At 48.4% G+C, this 19,786-nt stretch overlaps 1 protein-coding gene across 1 annotated transcript in view; it reads left to right on the top strand.

Moving 5' to 3' along the window:
- The window catches only part of RNF220 (ring finger protein 220), a 261,433-nt gene that overhangs the window by 166,061 nt on the left and 75,586 nt on the right, over nucleotides 1–19,786 (top strand). The gene's annotated exons all lie outside the window — the stretch shown is intronic.

Raw genomic sequence — 19,786 nt, 5'->3', positions numbered from 1 at the left:
GAGAGTTGGCACCATCTGACTGGGGTGGTGGCACCAGGAAGAGGTGGGTTGGGGGAGGATGGGGTGGCTAAAGACCTGCTGGATACAGGGACTGAAGGACTGAGAGAGGCCTTCTCCATTCACAAAGTGGGGAGAGCGCAGGGCCCGTGCCCGACCCGGGCAGACCCCGGGTGAGGGTCAGGGGCACTGCAGGGAAATGTGGCTGCTTCAACCCACCAGGCAGTCCCCACCTCTGCTGCTCAGGCAGCTGACACCTGCTCCTGGGCCTTGATGACTCCATTTCCCAGCTCCCTCCCTCTGCCTCGCTGACTTTGGAGGTGATTAGTAATAAAACTTTAACAAGCATCCATAGGTGCGTCTCCCTGTCACTTTTATGAGGCCATTTCCTGAGCAAAGATATAGGAGCGCCTTCAGCCTCTCCGAGCTGCTGTTTCAGTCTCCGCCTCAGCCTTGGCAGGTCCCAGACAGCCACGGAGGCCAAGTGGGGGTGCCTGGGGGAAACTAGATCACAAATAGTTCAAAGAAGCCGCGAAAGGCAGGTGCCAGCTCCCTTTACGCCCCCAGAGTTTCTTCTTAGGGCTGGAAATTGTCGCTGGAAAGCTGGGACCACTTTCCCTGCTTGGAGCATTCCAAATCCAGAGGGGCCTCGCTTCTCCTACTTTTCCTCCCCTACCCCAACACAGCCCCTTCCAGCCTTGTCCTAGTGCTTCACTTTCTTGATTCATTCAATCTGTATGTATTTATCCAAAGACACCATAGAAGGAAGTCAGGGAGCCAGTTAAGAGCCACAATGGCTGCTAACCCTTGGGCAGCAGGTGGCCTGATTGGGGCTGGAAATGTCAGACACCTACCGAGCAATCAAAATACACATGATCAAAGTTCTCCCAGGCATGAATGAAGTGCAAAGGTGGGAATCCAGAAAATGGTACACACTACACTTGAGGAAGCCAGGAGAGTGGGGAGAAGATGGGTAGTATTTCACCAGGAACGGGACAATGGGCCCGGGCCTCACCAAATAAGGATTTTGTGAGCTGGGGCAGAGAGAGCAGCCTTTTCTTCCCTGGTAAGGTCCTCCATCCGCAGGGGCAAGGCCAGGCTGGGCTCGTCCACCTGGAGCAAGCTCTAACTGGACTGAGCTGAGGCTGAGCAGGGCCCTACACTGTGGGCCTCCTGCTGCAGGAGTGGCTGCAGTGGCGCTGTGATTGTGGAGAAAAGGGCCCCATGCACAGCAGCCGAGGGCTCAAGGGAGGCAGTGCTTACTTCCCAGCCCTGACAATGCCTGTCCCAAGGCCACTCCAGGAGAGGGAGTCCAGAGGAACAGGATGAGGGGAAGCCACTGCATTTGACGCTTTGATTCCTGCTTTGTCCTCAAAACGCCCCATCGCTGGGTTCTGCGTCCCATTTGTTTCCTGTAGTATGACCTGGTGCACAGATGCCTGAGATTGGAGAGACCCAGTTGCAAGTCTTAGCTCCGGAATTTGAATCATCTGATAACACCCAAGGCAAGTTACACTCTCTGAACCTCCATCTGTAAAAGAGAGATAGAGCACCGAGTTCAAAGGGTTGCCGTGAAGTTCGAATGAGATGATAGCTGTCAGGCATCTGGGACAGCATGGCAGGAAAGCTGACGGCTTGTTTGCCCGGCACCACCCGCTTCCCCTCCTCTCTGAATGCCCTTCAGTCTTGTTCTTGTGCTCCTTTTCTTCCACGAGCCCCTCGGGGTTCCCCAGGGCTAATGCCCACCCACGTTTGTGTGTCCTCCTATCTCTCTCCTGAGACCCACAGGTCTAGGCGCCTGTTAGATTCAGTTAACTCACCTTCTATTAGATTTTTGTCCTGGGAGAACTCTAGTGGCCCCTGTAGATTCACAACTGGTGCCTGTCCTCAAGGACTTTTCTTTTAATCCCACAGAGTTTTACCTAATGGCCTCGGTTTCTTCGTGAAGTTATAATCGAGGTCGTCTGCTAAGAGGGGTGGGTGTGGGAGACCAGAGTGTTAACAACAGCTATAGGAGAAACAGTTCTCAAATATCCTCTCCTTTCCACCCTTGTTATTGCTACTCCTGTTCAGATCGCTACTACTCCAGTTCATCTCCCGCCTGGAATGTTGCTGCTGCTGCTGCTGCTGCTATTGCAGTAGCCTTCTAACTCAGGTTTTCAACCTTGGCTGAATGTCTGAATCCTGTGGTGGAGATTTTTAAAAAATCTAACGCCTGGATCTTTCCCCAGAAAATCGGATTCATTGATCTTGATGTGGCCCAGACATCAGCATTTTTAAAGCTCCCCCATTAATTCTATTACACAGCCAAGGTTGAGAATCACTTTCTTGTCTTGCTACCTCTGTTCTCATCCGCTCTGATCTGCTCTCCAGCCCCACGGGTGGTCAGTGCGTGAGTGCTAAGTCACTTCAGTCATGTCCGACTCTGTGTGACCCTAGGGACTGTAGCCTGCCAGGCTCCTCCGTCCATGGGATCCTCCAGGCAAGAATACTGGAGTGGGGTGCCATTTCCTTCTCCAGGGGATCTTCCTGACCCAGGGATCGAACCTGCATCTCTTATGTCTCCTACATTGGCAGGCGGGTTCTTTACCACTAGCACCACATGGGAAGCCCACGTGTGGTCAGGGGGATCATTATAAAACTCAAGTTTGGTCGCGCTGTTCCCTTGCTTCTTTGCCCTCCGATTTTCCCTTCTTCCATCCCTGTGACTATACCTGAATGAACTTTGTATCCCAGTCCCTCACTGGAGAGTGCCCAGTTAGTATTCAGTGAATGAGTGAACTAATGAATCCATAATCAACAAACCAACAGATAGTGATCTGCTCTGTTCCTAGGAATATATTGGTGAATGCCTGCAGTTCACCAGTGAGCCAAGAGGATAAGGCCAGTTAGATACAAATCTGGAGGAAAGCTGGCCGGGGGAGGATGGGAGGGAGGGAGGAGGCAGTGAGAGGTCAGAAAGGCAGAGTTTCCTGAGAGGTGAATTATCAGAGGGACCACCACGGGTCGGGCAAGCACCTCAGCCAGGGAGTAATGGAGTTAGGGAGGAAGGCCCAGCAGAGCCAGAGAGCGATGGGAGCTGCTTAATCTGCCCCCAGGAAGTGCAGGCTGGGGACAAGCAGGCAGGAGGTAGCAGGCCATTCCTCAGCGGCTAATGCCCCCAGCCTAACGCGATTACCCCTTCCTTCTCCCTCGGCCCAGGCAGGGGGGAGGTTGCAGGGAGGGCAAGCATGCCCCGCAGCTCGGGAGGGTGGGGGGCAAGGCTGGAGAAATCCAATCAAGAGTTCCACTTCAGTATTAGCCCGAGCGTCCCATTTTAGCTAGAGGGGCTGGCAGAGCCTGGGTTAGGACCCGGGCAGAGATGCTGATGGGAGGTCTGCGGAACCCTCCATTCCCTGCCCCTCCCTGGGTGCCGGTGGGACTTGATCCAGAGACTCCCATCCCTACTGTGTGACCCAGTCCTCTGGGCCAGCAGCCTCACCTCTTCTCTGAGGCCAACAGGCGACCTCGGGACTGGCCCCCGTCGCCACTCCTCACTCCCTACCTCGGCAGCCTCTCGTCCTCCCTCTCTGCTCCACATTGATATAAATGGAGGCTTCGGCTGCCTTTAAATAGTCCGATCTATCAGAGGGGCACACGCTGCCCATAAATCTGCCGGGGCTGATGGCTCCCTAAGTGGACTGATAGGAGCTATTTCCGGCAAGGTGTTCAGTTACGGTGCCCCTCCTGGCCCTCCCCCCAGCTTGCCCTTCCCCAGGGGCAGGGACCCTTTTTGTCATCTGATAATTGGCATTTTTTCACTTGCACTTGGTTCTACAGAGAGAGTGCAGCGCCCAGCCTGGCCCCTAACCAGATTAGCATTGGCTTTCAGAGAAGGCCCCTCTGGAGTCGACCTTCTCGTTCAAGGGATCAAGATCGAGCTGTTGGCTCAACAAGGAAGGGGGCTGAGGTGGGAGGAGAGTGCCCCGGGGAGCCGAGACTAAGTGGGGGGCGGGGGGGTGGCGTAGGACAAATGAAGACCCCAGTCCTGCCTCCATGCCTCCATGTCTCCAGCTAACCCTGCCTGTTTCCAAGGCCTGGGGCCTGCAGGGCATGGAAGGGACCAGATGATAGGCTCAGAGGTGAGGGTCTCCATCTTAACTATTAGATCCATCTCCCCCTGGCCATCAAGGCTGCTTGGGGCCAGCCTTGAGTTTTTCTGTCTAGACATGACCTGTATTGAAGAGGGGATGGGGTGTCTCCAGATAAGTGGTATGGATCTGAGATAGAAAGCTGGGGAAGCCTCCGGGCTGGCTGTTACACAATAAGGGGGTCTGGGGAGCACATACATAACCTTAATTTGGAGAGTAACTGCTAATGGATGGATTTCCCTGAGGGAGGCTGGAGGACTCTGGAGCTCTGCCTGGCTTCCTGGCCCCATGGCCCTGCCTAGGGAGACATAGAGAGGCCCTTAGAGGTCACCCAGGTGGCCTCTGGTCAAGAGGTCACTATGGCCACTCAGAGAACATCACGAACATAGCTCTATTTCCCATCCCATCCTCCTGTTGTGTTTGGAGGGCAGAAAGCTGAGCCTGCCTGGTCATACAGGCCCAGGCTCTTGCCCCTGCCAAAGACTCCTAGAGTATTTCTAAGGTTCTTGGGTCTAAAGAGGAGACAAAGCCAGAGATGGTAAAGGGCAGAGGAGAGCTAGTAGAGAATTAGCCTGGAGTGTGTCCAGGAGACACTCGTCAGGGCTTCTTTCCTGAACTCTGGGTTCTCTAGAATGGGATCAAGTGGTTGGGACAGAGCTCCTTACCAGAGTGCAAGAGGTTGGGATGCTCCTGCTGTGGACTCAGATTAGGGAACCAGGACGATTCCATAAAAAAGTCTTGGAAGTATTATTTGGAACCAAACAAGATTTGCATATTACAGTGACCCTATTTCTGACCAGCTATATGGGACAAAGACCCAGCAAGAAGGTTAAGGGGAGGACCTAAGGGATCCTGGACAGGCAGGATCCTGGAACAGGGACACAGAGCCTTGAACCTTAAGGGTACCTTTTCTCCTGCTACAAGGAAGGGCCAAATACTCAGAGTAGTGACGGATTCACTCATTTGTTCATTTGCTCAGTCAGTGCACTCTCGCCGTCAGCAACTGTAATCTGCTTTGTGCTGATGACTGAAGGTGAGAATCTTAACCAGTCCAGTTCTTGCCCCAAGGAGCTAGAGTTTAGCAGAAAGAAACAGACTTGTAAACAGATGATCAAATCCAGCCTGAGAGCCCAGAGGTCCCAGGTGAAAGCAGCCTGGAGGGCCCACTTCAGCCTGCAGCTCCAGACTCCAGTCAGACTGCTGGATATTCCCACCTGTTTGACCTTCACACTCCTCAGATTCTACTTATCCAAAACTGAACTTGCCGTCTGTTCCCCCTCCAGTGTCCCCAGCTCAGTGAATGGCACCACAATGGATTGGTACTCAGCCCCCACAGCCAAAATTCCTTGATTCCCTCCTAACCCTCAATGTCCACATCTAACTAGTGATTTGTCAGAGTGTCCACTTTTCCCAAGGTAGATAACACCGTGCCACTCCTCTGCTAATCCATCCATTAGCAGTTGCCCTCCAAATTAAGGTCATGTATGTGCTCCCCAGACACCATACTGTGTAACAGCCAGCCCCGAGGCTTCCCCAACTTTCTGTCTCAGATCCATGCCACTTAGCTTTCCTCTCACTCAGGGTGACATCTTCACTGTGGCCACAGGGTCCTACAGGTGCCATGTCCCTCCCCCCACACACACTCTGCTCCAGCCAGACTGGCTGCCTGGCTGTTCCTCAAACATTTAATAATACTAACAAACTCTTACTATGACATAGTATGTTATTTACACACAGACATTTGTGTACCTGTTCTTGACTCTGCTACTGTGATCTTGAGAACACTGAATTTATCTTAACTCTTTTTGGATAACTCACTTCTGTAACCCTGGTGCCTGGCACATGATAGATGCTTGTGTCACGTCTGCTGAAGAAATGAATGGGCAGATACGAAATGGGGTATCCCTGGATGGAGAAAGAGCCTGGAGAGGTGCACTAGTCCAACTACTCTGCAGAACTTGGAAAGTGTTTCTGTCGGGCCTGTTTTCTCCTGGACCTCTATCCAGATCTATGACAGTTGGAGACAGGGAGAGTTCAAGGCCGTGTCACTAACACTGATAAGCAATGACTTCATGACTCAAGTGTGCCCCAGCATCTGAGCTGGGTCTTGACAGATGAGGAGGACAGTGGCCAGGCTGGGAACGAGTGAGGAAGGAGCTGTAGAGGCCGGCGAGGAGAGGTGTGTGAAAGGTCACTAGGACTGAGTCTCAAACTCTCCAGCAGACACACTCTGTGACTTGAATCAGTCATCTCCCTCCCCTCTCTGCCCTTTTTTCTTTCCATTTTTGGAATGGGATGGGGGATTGGATGAAAAGGTTTCTGAATGCCCTTCCTTCTTGAGGGCTTCCCTGATAGCTCAGTTGGTAAAGAATCCGCCTGCAATGCAGGAGACCCCGGTTCGATTCCTGGGTTGGGAAGATCCCCTGGAGAAGGGATAGGTCTACCCACTCTTGGGCTTCCCTTGTGGCTCAGCTGGTAAAGAATCCGCCTGCCATGTGGGAGACCTGGGTTCAATCCCTGGAGAAGGGAACAGCTGCCCACTCCAGTTATTCTAGCCTGGAGAATTCCATGGACTGTATAGTCCATGGCGTCGCAAAGAGTCGGACATGACTGAGCAACTTTCACTTCACTTCCTTCTTGAATATTCTAGGATGCTATAAAAGCTGTTTGGGTTCTGACTGACTGGATCAGGAAGCTCAGCAGAGGAGCCTGGCTTTTTGCTCTTGTCGTCAGAACAGTTTCTGAGGCAGAAAAGTTGGCCTCAGAACTTAGTCCATTTTAGGACTAGAGGCAAAAACTTCCTTCCTGCCCTCCAAACAGACTTTGAGGTTTTTGGAAAATTGATGAAGATCAGCGACTTACTTGTGGGCAGTCTAGGGGCGTGGAGCTAGAGAGAGGTGACTGTGGCAAAGGCATTGTCCCCCCAAGGGAGGCCCTGGAGAGAGGCTTTTGTCTGTTTTTTAGACTAGCCTCTCTCCCCGCCCCGCTCTCCCCAAAAATTATTATAAAGAATTATTGCCATTAGTACGTCTTTCCTACTGAAAGGAGAAAATCGCCTCATTCATAATTTATACCCTCAATTACTATTAATAAAGAAATATTTCAGCAGAAAATCGCCTGGGAAAATTACACGTAACATTGCATTAACATTCTATTTGAACATTTTCATCACATTTGTTATAGAGTTAATAAGAGGGATACGGTCCCCTGACTTCTTCATGAAATTATGGGCTGACGATGATAGTTTAATCTTTTAGACTTTATATAATATATTCACTTTACTAATTGAGCTATCCAAGGAGCAGTTAGAGATGTTCTTAAACGTGGAGACAGAGGAATCAGGGCCATGACTTTGCTGCCAGAGGCACCGCCTGGCAGGGTGGGGCCCTGGATGAAGCCTGCTGATTTAGGCGCTAGCTAGCTGAGACCCCACCTGGCTGAGCCCAGGATCTTTGCATCACCTCCAGAGGCAGCATCCACCCTGGACCAGGAGAAAAGTATGGGGGATGCTGAGGAGGAACAGAGAGAAGGGGAGAAGGAAGGCCATGGGAGGGGAGAGGAGAGGAGAAAAGGAGACAGAAGGGGCATTCCTTTCTAGACTCTTCATTCCACAGTCATTGACTTCCATGCTTTCTGCTTTCATTGTCCTGGGCCCCAGAGGGAGCTCACGCCCTAATGGTTTGTGAGATGGCACCTGGCGGTGGTCCTAGGTACCAAGAGCTCCTGGAGGGTCTGGTGTTCTTGGGATAATCCTAGGAAAGCCGTCGAGGTGGGGGCTGGAGAAAACGGTGCCCCTGAGGGCCATCCTAGCACAAAGGAAGGAAGATGGGTTTGTTTCAGGTCTTAACAGAAATGATGGGTGTATGTTTTGGGTAATGAGGTGGGAAGTAGAGCCAAGTGAAGACTGTCACTTGTAACTGCTTTAGTCAACGTGCTTTTTTATCCGTTGTCTCTGTGAACACCCAGCAATGCTGGGAAGCAGCCCCAGTGAGGCATGTGGTTCCCACTCCCAACTCAGCTCAAATGTCGGGTCCATGGGGGCTTTTCTTACTTATCACTTTCCTTGTCACTCTCTGACTGATTTGGGGGATAACATGTATCACTTCTTAAAATGGCTTCGTTTTCTCCGCTGCTAGAGTTTAAGTTCTCGGTCAGTGCCATTCACTGTTAAACGCCCAGCACCGAGAACAGGGTGTGTGTAGAGTGGGCACTTCATACGTGTTTGTTAGACTGATGGAAATGAAGTATAGAATGGCCAGATAATGAGCTGAGACCACATGGTTCTATCGGAGCAGAGAATAAACTGATGCTCCTTCCCTTTCTAATTCACTTACGATGCTCAGCACCTCTTTTAATCTTACTCACCCACTATATCCGCCAATGGGAAGGCGTTCAGACCACTTCTCATCACCTTCATCGCTTGTATGGTAACACAGACCACCATCAGCCTTCCTTATACAACTGCAGTGGCCTCCCCACTTCCTTTCTTGCTCTCCTACACTCTGTTCTCTATAGAAAAGCCAGAGTAATCCTTTAAAACATAAATCAGATTAGATTAATCTCTTGCTGTAAACTTTGCCAGGCCTTCCTATCACACAGAATAGAATCCAGTGTCCTTATCTGGGCCCACAGGACCCCGTGGTCTGGCCCCTGGCTTTCTCTCCACCTCCATTTCCTGCCACTCATGTACATGTTCCCTTCTCTCTGGCCACATAGCCTGGTTGCTCCTTTAGACACCAAGTACATTCCCCACCAGGGCCTTTGAACTTGGCTCCTCTACCTGAAACACTCTTCCCACAGTTTCCCGTGATCCTGTTGCTCAGTTCATTCAGACCTTTGCTCAAATGTCACTTTTACAGAGAGCTGCTACCTGACCAGCTGCCATCACACTGGGCATCTCCTTCCCCTCCTTTCTTCATTGCACTTATCCCTTTCGGACCTCCTATTATATTTTTATTTGTTGGTTGTCTACCTCCACCAGTAGAAGGGAAGTTCCACATTCACTGTTGTATTTCCAGCACGTGGAACCATACCTGGAACATGGTTAAGTGCTCAATACATTTACTAAATGGATGAATGAATGAATGCTCCACTTTTCTCTGCACACACTGTGGGTGGTCTCAACCACGCCCATGGAAGAACTACTCCAATGTACCAATGGCTTCCGAGTCTAACTTTAATCCAAATCAATCTCCTGAGGGTCCAGCTCCCTTTCTAACAGCCTACTGGACACCTCCCCATAAAGATAGCTAAAGTGCAATTCAGCCAGTCCCCTGTATCCGTGGGTCCCACATCCACAGATTTAGCCAACCTCGGAATTTGTGAATACTGAGGACCTATTGTACTTTGCCATTTTACACCGTTTTACAGAAGAGACTTGAGCATATATGGATTTTGGTATCCGTGGGGGTTCTGGAACCAGTCCCCCATGGATACCAAGGGATGACTGTCCAGAATTGAAGGTATTGTTTTTCTCCCTGCTTTACTTCCCATTTCATGAAATGGCACCACAATCTTAGATGTCCAGTCCAGAAGCCTGGATTCATTTACTGACTCCTCCTTTCTCACCCACACATCCAAATCTCCAAATTCTATTTATCCAACTCTTTAACAGCTCTCAGATCTCTTCACTTCTCTTCATCTGCAAGGCTCCTAGCCTAATCCAGGCCATGGGCATCATCTCTCCACAGAATTACTGCATCAGCCTCCAGCTGGTCTCCCTGCCTCCAGTCTTCTTTCCTTCTAATCCATCCTCTACAAGATGTTTTATGTTTTATCTAAAACATAAATCTTAGAGTCAGAGATAAGGTACAGGTTTCTAGCTTGAGGAATTAGATGATAATGACTCCTATCACGTTAAATGGAAGAGGAGGCGGTCTGGGGACATGTGACATTTGACTGCCTTTGTGGCATTTTTTACTTTGACTGTCTCCTCCCACTAGGTGGCATAGATCATCTCATTCATCTTTGCATCCTCCGTGCTCTCAGCACCCAGCACAGTGCCTGGCACAGACCAGGTGCTCATGAATGTTTATTGCATGTGACTGTCACCCTGAAATTCATTAGAGAAAGGACTCCTTTGACATTCATGCCTCGATGGCACCCACCACTACTATTATAATATTTATCACACTGTACTGTAATTCTTGTGTACTCGTGATTCCTCACTAAACAATGAGCCCCTCTTTCACAGCTAAGTCGTCAGTCCAAAGTGAGTGCTCAGTAACATTTGTCAGCTAAATGACAGACTGACTCTCTCCCTGGGACATTGTAACATTTCATTTACTGGTCCTTCTAACTCCTCCTGCCCAGCCAGCCTCCACGGCAGCGAGGCCAGCCATCCTGCCTGGCTGATCTTCTCTGTCTCAGCCATTTCCCAGCTCTCTTGAGGTCTGTGACTCACTGCAACAAGGGTAGTTTTTGATCTCTACTATTGGCAACCATCACGGAGAATCTTCTCACCCCTTTTTTCTACAATATCAAGTAACCATGCTGTCAAGAGAAATGTCTGTCCATAGACTTTAGTCCTGTTGCTCTGCTTATGGAGAGATGTTCATGAGGATGGATGATATGGAGTTCACCAAGTAAACCATAAAGGGAAGAGTCTTCCCAATGGAAATCACACTAGATGAAATGTACAAGGACTGGGAGGCTTGAAAGGAGTTTTCTGGGACCTTATGGGAGAGAGCATGTGGGAGAACATCATGAAAGAAGTCTAAAGAGAGATACAGCAGAACACAGGTTGGGGTGTGCGAGAACTTATGTTATAATAGAAATTTGGCACTTCCAGGTGGCACCAGTGGTAAAGAACCCGCCTGCCAATGCAGGAGACCTTAGAGATGCAGGTTCAATCTCTCGGTTGGGAGGATCCCCTGGAGAAAGAAAAGACATCCCACTCCTGGAGAGTATTTCTGCCTGGAGAATCCCACGGACAGAGGAATCTGGAGGGCTACAGTCCATAGGGTCACACAGAATCGGACACAACTAAAGCAACGGAGCATAGCACATAATAGAAATTATATAATTATTAAATTATTTAATAGTAAAAATAGCTGTTATTCATTGAATGCCAAAAATACCTCAGGTGGTGTGCCAGGTGCTTTACATGAATTATCTCATTTGCTCTTCACTATTGGAGAAGGCAATGGCACTCCACTCCAGTACTCTTGCCTGGGAAATCCCATGGACGGAGGAGCCTGGTAGGCTACAGTCCATGGGGTCGCTAAGAGTCAGACACGACTGAGCGACTTCACTTTCACTTTTCACTTTCATGCATTGAAGAAGGAAATGGCAACCCACTCCAGCGTTCTTGCCTGGAGAATCCCAGAGACAGAGGAGCCTGGTGAGCTGCTGTCTATGGGGCCGCACAGAGTCGGACACGACTGAAACGACTTAGCAGCAGCAGCAGCAGCAGAACTCTGTGAGTTAGGTACTAAGGAGTTTGAACTTCATTTTGTTTATCTTGAAGGCATGGGATTCATTGAGGGATTTGAAGAAGAAGAGCTGCTTGTTCAGATTTGTCCAGACCCTGCACATGGAATGTTGCATACCAAAAAAGGAGATGTCAGTAAGAACAGACTGATGGTTGCCAAGGAGATGGGGGGTAGGAGACTGATGGATTGCGAGTTTGGGCTTAGCAGATGCAAACTGGTATATATAGAAGGGATAAACAACAAGGTCCTACTGTATAGAACAGGAAACTATATTCAATATCCTGTGATAAACCATAGATATCCTATGATAAACCATGATGGAAAAGAATATGAAAAAGAATGTAAATGTTATAGTGAAAGTGAAAGTCACTCAGTTAGGACCAACTCTTTGCAACCCCATGGACTATACAGTCCATGCAATTCTCCAGGCCAGAATACTGGAGTGGGTAGCCATTCCCTTTTCCAGGGGATCTTCCCAACTAGGGATCGAACCCAAGTCTCCCGCACTGCAGTCAGGTTCTTTATCAGCTGAACCACCGGGAAAGTCCAAGAATACTTGGAATGGGTAGCCTATCCCTTCTCCAGAGGATCTTCCCGATCCAGGAATCAAATGAGGTCTCCTGCATTGTAGGTGGATTCTTTACCAGCTGAGCTACCAAGGAAGCCATATATGTTATATATGTATTCAAAAAGCAGAGACACTTTGCCAACAAAGGTCCATCTAGTCAAAGCTATGGTTTTTCTAGTAGTCATGTACGGATGTGAGAGTTGGACCATAAAGAAGGGTGAGCACCTAAGAATTGATGTCTTTGAATTGTGGTGCTGGAGAAGATGCTTGAGAGTCCCTTGGACAGCAAGAAGAACAAGCCAGTCAGTCCTGAAGGAAATCAACCCTGGATATTCATCAGAAGAACTGATGCTGAAGCTGAAACTCCAATACTCTGGCCACCTTATGAGAAGAGCTGACTCATTGGAAAAGATCCTGATGCTGGGAAATATTGAGGAAGGAGAAGAAGAGGATGACAGAGGATGACCAACTCAACGGACGTGAGTTTGAACAAACTCTGGGAGATAGTGAAGGACAAGGGAGCCTGATGTGCTGCAGTCCATGGGGTCACAGTCGGACATGACTTAGCAACTAAACAACAGCATAACTGAATCACTTTGCTCGACAGCAGTAATTAACACAACATTATAAATCAACTATACTTCAATACAGAAATGGAGGGGAAATGTCAAGATCAGGAAAACCATGGGGTCAGTCCCATGGGGACAATAGGCCAGAAAGAGGAAAAGAGGTGAGAATCCATGGGAAGAAGCTAAAGGTGGGCATCATGGTGGGTAGAACCTCCATAATGAACCAGGGCAGAAGCCTGAACTAGGATCAGGAACAAGTTTGGAAGGAGATCAGGAGGAGTTCTATTGGATTGTTTGAGTTTAAGGAGTTTATATCCGCTGACAGTTGGATATAAAAGTTTGATACTCCCAAGAAAGTTCAAAGATAAAAACAAAAGTTTATAATCAACAGAATGTAGATGGCAGTTGCTTCTATGGGAATGTATCCCCATTTGGAACAAAGAACTGGACTTCCCAGGTCCTTCATCGTATAACCTTGCCTACCTCTTGGGGATTATCCCTCAGTGTCCCCTCAAGAGCTGCCCTCCCCTCTGGTTTACTGTAACTCTTAGATTTTCCCAGCTGGACAATGCTCTTTCACCTGCAGGCCATTTCGTGGGCTTTCCTTTCTGGGAAAACCATCGTCTCCCTACTCCTGCTTCAGACCAGATGAAGCTTTAAATTGCTTGCCATTGAGAAGGTTGATGTACTAAGACCAGAAGAATGTATATTTATCCCGTGCTTCCTGCAGCCCATAAGTACACTGTCTCACACCCTTTCATGCTCCAGTTTAAGAAGCTTGGGTAGCATAGACAGAAGCTTCCTAAGGCGTCACATGACTCAATGAATTTACCTAAGGAAGCCAGATCCAGCCACTCACTGGCCACAGTGCTCAAGAGCCTAAGGCCTTGCCCTTCAGTATTTGGGGAGGACAAGAGAATAAGAGAGATCACCCAGGTCCGCCTGCCCCTACTCTGCCACTAGTGATTCTGCAAGTTCATTCTTCCTTCATCTAATGAGTACATTTATTTACTGTGTCCTAGATGCTGTTGCCTCAGAGAAGCCTTCCCTGGCCTCTTGCCCAGGGAGATGCTTCCTCTGTGCTTTCTCAGCCCCCTGCTCTCCTCCTTGCCATAGCATAGCTCTCACTGGCTTTTTATTACCTGTCTCTCCCACTAGTCTGAGAACTTCTTGAGAAATATTTGTATAATAGATGGAGTAACTGTGCCCCCACTGGGTGTCATGCTCCATGATGGGCCCTGGGGCCACCAGGGTGACCAAGTTGAGGGCCCTGCCTTGAACAGCTGCCAGTCTAGAGTTTGGAGCTTCATCCCTGGAGATCAGTTGTTTGACTTCAATGAATCGCCATAGATCACTCCATCATAGTTACAAATGCTTTTCAAGTCGTTGCATACACGTAATTCCCTTTGATCCTCAAGCAGCTTTGAGGGGGGTGGTAGATAAAGCCGAGATTAGTTCCCAGACTTTGGCTACCAGGAAGAATGGGGGGAGGGGCGTCATCTTTGTTGTTCTAAGTTCACCACTTGAAAGAACAGAAATGGAGGCCATGAGATTCCGGCATTTCTCCTTTCTCGGGGGCTCCTAAGGGCAGAAATGTGGCTGTGGGGCCAGGTCTTATTCTCTTCACTCTGCCTGAAAACATCACCATCCGTGGCCCTTGGACGTGTCGGACCCCTAGCCCTACTGCTCCTCAGCCTGAGATAGAGATTGAGGAGCTCTGGGCCAGGAGAGGCCACTGGCGGGGCTCTAACTCGAGCTCCCGACCCAGCGAGAACAGGATGGGCCCCAGTGTAAACCGGATTCGCCTTGTAAACAGCTGAGCAGCTGGGCTCCATCTTGGCGGAGGAACTCCAGCAACAAGCCCAGCAGGACAGCCCCAGCCCAGCAGGACAGCCCCAGCCCAGCAGGGCATTGTCCAGAGAAAAAGGAGGGGAAAAAAGCTGAGTAAACAAAAAGGGCTGGCCAGTATTTTGGTCTCTGACTTGTTATTTCAGCCGGACAGTTGCTGTGCTGACCACGGGGCAGGGTTGGGCTGGGTCAGAGAAGCTGGGCTGAACGGAGCCGGGCTAACGCCCCAGTCAGCCTTCTCACTTCATCTCACTCTGCTTTCCCTGCTCTGGGCTCACTTCTGGGAAAGGGCCAAAGATGAAGACTGCAAACCTGTGGGGACAGGCACTAGGAACTGACGAGAGGGTAAGGAGTTGGGTGTTTGCCGAGTTTCCGTGTGTACGTGGAGGCGTAGGCAAGGTGTCTGAGAACGTAAAGCAGGGATGTGATTGGTCAGGGCAGCTTGAGTGACACTGTCTCGCATAGCCCCGCTCTAACCCTGCAAAATGCGCTCAGTCCAGCCTTCCACATGGAAGCCTAGGATTGTCATCACCGTCAGATTTCACCTCCCAGGCTTCCTTGGTCACTGCCCAGGTACCATCCCTGCAGCCTTCTCCCCAGTGTTTTCATTCCCAAACCACTGTGCACTCCCTCTCCTTACCGGTGGCCACCTCCCCTCCCAGCTCTTTCCCTCTGCCACCTGCAGCCCCAAACCTTGGCTTCTTCATATTCCCTCTGCTTCCCAACTTAACTGAAATTCAACTCTCTGCAAAGCCCTCTGTTTCTTCTGTAGCTCTATACAGGTCATTCATTCTCCCAAGATACCAGCTTCCTTCTCTTCTCCTGCACCACTTCCAGACTGTCATGGGTCTATCCTCAGGTAAAAAGAAAATCCCCTTCAAACTCTGGTCATTTGGCTAGACCATGCTTCACTGGCTCTCCTTGTCATCTACCAGCTTTTCTGTTGTTTTCCAATATGTATACCTGTATCAGTCTTCTCTACTCCATCTCCCACCCTTATCTTAGGGATCTCAGGCCCTATGAAATGGTGAGCCACCCAGCACCTCACTTCTGAGGTCTTGATCACCTCAACTGCAGTGACCTTTCCCACTACTTTATTTGTCCATCCCTGATCCAATGTCATTCATTCATTTCACACATTTTTATTAAGCATCTACTGTGACACAGTGGTAAAGAATCCTCCTGCCAGTGCAGGAGATGTGGGTTCTATCCCTGGGTTGGAAAGATTCCCTGGAGAAGAAAATGGCAACCCACTACAGTATTCTTGCCTGGGAAATCCCATGGACAGAGGAGCCCAGCAGCCTACAGTCCATGGGGTCACAAAAGAGTTGGACATGATTTAGTGACTAAATAACAACTTTAGTCTCAGCAGCAAGTTCAGTTCAGTTCAGTCACTCAGTCGTGTCCGACTCTCTGCGACCCCATGAATTGCAGCACTCCAGGCCTCCCTGTCCATCACCAACTCCCGGAGTTTACTCAAACTCATGTCCATCAAGTCGGTGATGCCATCCAGCCATCTCATCCTCTGTCGTCCCCTTCTCCCCCTGCCCCTAATCCCTCCCAGCATCAGAACCTTTTCCAATGAGTCAACTCTTCACATGAGGTGGCCAAAAGTCGGCAAAGTGGTGAGCAAAAACCCTGTTATCAAAGAGCTTTTGCTTTAGAGGCAGGATAATGAACGGATAATGAAAAACATACAAGATAATTAAGAGAGTGTCGGTATTATGAAGGAAACAAACAGCATGATAAGAGAGAATGTGGTCGGAGGGACTCCTCTATGTAGGATGATGCAGGAAAGGACTCTCTGTTTTATGTAACACTCCAACTGAGAACTGATAGATGAAATGGAGTCACACGTAAAAGAAGGATCCTGAGAAAGGGAAGAACTGAACAGAATAGATCCGATAAGGACAGAGTAGCTAGGATATAGAAAGGGGAAAGTGGTACAAGAAGAAGTGGAGACAACAAAAAGACAGAATACATGGGCCTCAAACCCTATGGCAAGAAGTTTGGATATACAATGGGAAGCTACTTAAAGGTTTTAGATAAACTACATCACCTCTGAAAATGTTCACTCCAGCAACTCACGCTTTCCCCTCTCACAGCATACTCCCACATGCTCCTTTAGCTGCAGTACAGTTGATTTACAGTGTGGTACCAATCTCTGCTGTACAGCACGGTGACTCAGTTACACACATATATACCATCTTTTTTAATATTCTTTTCCATCATGGCTTATCACAAGACAGTGAATATAGTTCCCTGTGATATACGTTAGGACCTTGTTGTTTACCCATTCTAAATGAAATAGCTTGCATCCACCAACCCCAAAGCCCCAGTGCATCCCTCTCCCTTCCCCCACCCCACTCCCTTGGCAACCAGAAGTCTGTTCTCTATGTCTGTGAGTGTTTCTGTTTAGTAGATAGGTTTATCTGTGCTATATTTTAGATTCTGCATATAAGTGATATCATATGGTATTTGTTTTTCTCTTTTTGGCTTACTTCACTTAGTATGATAATCTCGATAGCAGCAGAATAACAACAGAATTCTTCAACATGCGTTGTGTGTGTGTGTGCCTGGCCTCTTTCATATAGCGTGTTTTCAAGGTTTATCCATGCTATAGCATGTGTCACTACTGCATTCCTCTTCATGACCAATTAATATCCCCTTGTCTGGATATTGACGTTGTTGTGCCATCACCAAGTCATGTCCAACTCTCTGCGACCCCGTGGACTGCAGGACGCCAGGCCTCCCTGTCCCTCACCATCTCTCACAGTTTGCCCAAGTTCATGTCCATTGAATTAGTGATGCCATCCAACCATCTCATCTTCTGTCACCCTCTTCCCTTCTGCCTTCAATCTTTGCCAGCATCAAGGTCTTTTCCAATGAGGTGGCTCTTCACATCAGGTGGCCAAAGTATTGGAACTTCAGCTTCAGCATCAGTCCTTCCAATGAGTATTCAGGGCTGATTTCTTTAAGGATTGACTGGTTTGATCTCCAGCTGTCCAACGGACTCTCAAGAGTCTTCTCCATCACCACAGTTCAAAAGCATCAATTCTTTGGCACTCAGCTTTCTTTATAGTCCTACTCTCACATCCATACATGACTACTGGAAAAACCATAGCTTTGACTAGATGGACCTTTGTTGGCAAAGTAATGTCTCTGCTTTTTAATATACTGTCTAGGTTGGTCATAGCTTTTCTTCGAAGAAGCAAGTGTCTTTAAATTTCATGGTTGCAGTCACCATCTGCAGTAATTTATAGCCCCCCAAAATAAAATCTATCAGTGTTTCCATTGTTTCCCCATCTAGTTGCCATGAAGTGATGGAACCAGATGCCATGATCTTCGTTTTCTGAATGTTGAGCTTTAAGCCAACTTTTTCACTCTCCACTTTCACTTTCATCAAGAGGCTCTTTAGTTCTTCACTTTCTGTCATAAGGGTGGTGTCATCTGTATATCTGAGGTTATTGATATTTTTCCCGGCAAACTTGATTTCAGCTTGTGCTTCATCCAGCCCAGCATTTCACATGATGTACTCTGCATATAAGTTAAATAAGCAAGGTGACAATATACAGCCTTTATACAATATCCTTTCCTGATTTGGAACCAGTCTCTTGTTCCATGTCTGGTTCTAACTGTTGCTTCTTGACCTGCATACAGATTTCTCAAGAGGCAGGTAAGGTGATCTGGTATTTCCATCTCTTTAAGAATTTTCCACAATTAGTTGTGATCCACACAGTCAAAGCCTTTGGCATAGTTAGTAAAGCAGAAGCAGATGTTTTTCTGGAACTCTTCTGCTTTTTCAGTGATCCAGTGGATGTTGGCAATTTGATCTCTGGTTCCTCTGCCTTGTCTCAATCCAGCTTGAACATCTGGAAGTTCACAGTTCACGTGCTGTTGAAGCCTGGCTTGGAGAATTTTGAGCATTACTTTGCTAATGTGTGAGATGAGTGCAATTGTGCAGTAGTTTGAACATTCTTTGGTATTGCCTTTCTTTGGGGTTGGAATGAAAACAGACCTTTTCCTGAGCCAGACCTGCCTTTGAGTGTTTGAGTATGGAGGTACAGGTCAGCAGTAGCCTGTCGCAGGGGCAGGGGCTCTGGGTACAGCAGACCTGGGTATGGCATAAGCCCTCTTGGAGGAGATTGCCATTAACCCCATCACAGAGTCAACAGAACTTACACACAGGAATGGGGGAACAGACTCTTGGAGGGCACAAGCAAAACCTGCACACCAGGGTCCTGTACACCAGGACCCAGGAAAAAGGAGCAGTGATCCCACAATGAACCAGACTTGCCCAGGAGTCTCCAGGAGTCTCCAGCAGAGGTGTGGGTCAGTGGTGGCCCACTGCAGGGTCGGGGGCACTGAGTGTAGCACTGCCTGCGTGGGACCTTTGGAAGGAGGTCGCCATTATCTTCATTACCTCCACCATAGTTTGGCCTCAGGTCAAACAACAGGGAGGGAACACAGCCCCACCCATCAACAGAAAATTGGATTAAAGATTACTGAGCTTTGCAGCCAAAGATGGAGACGCTCTATACAGGCAACAAAAACAAGACCAGGAGCTGACTGTGGCTCAGATCATGAACTCCTTATTACCAAATGCAGACTTAAATTGAAGAAAGTAGGGAAAACCGCTAGACCATTCAGGTATGACCTAAATCAAATCCCTTATGATTATACAGTGGAAGTGAGAAATAGATTTAAGGGCCTAGATCTGATAGATAGAGTGCCTGATGAACTATGGAATGAGGTTCGTGACATTGTACAGGAGACAGGGATCAAGACTATCCCCATGCAAAAGAAATGCAAAAAAGCAAAATGGCTGTCTGGGGAGGCCTTACAAATAGCTGTGAAAAGAAGTGAAAAACAAAGGAGAAAAGGAACGATATAAGCATCTGAATGCAGAGTTCCGAAGAACAGCAAGAAGAGATAAGAAAGCCTTCTTCAGTGATCAATGCAAAGAAATAGAGGAAAACAACAGAATGGGAAAGACTAGAGATCTCTTCAAGAAAGTGAGAGATATCAAGGGAACATTTCATGCAAAAATGGGCTCGATAAGGACACAAATGGTATGGACCTAACAGAAGCAGAAGATATTAAGAAGAGGTGGCCAGAATACACAGAAGAACTGTACAAAAAAGATCTTCACGACCCAGATAATCATGATAGTGTGATCACTCATCTAGAGCCAGACGTCTTGGAATGTGAAGTCAAGTGAGCCTTAGAAAGCATCACTAC

Source organism: Budorcas taxicolor, chromosome 3, assembly GCF_023091745.1.
Source record: "Budorcas taxicolor isolate Tak-1 chromosome 3, Takin1.1, whole genome shotgun sequence".
Lineage (NCBI taxonomy): Eukaryota > Metazoa > Chordata > Mammalia > Artiodactyla > Bovidae > Budorcas > Budorcas taxicolor.
The sequence above is the reverse complement of the archived record's forward strand: the minus strand, read 5'-3'. Positions and strand labels throughout refer to the sequence as shown.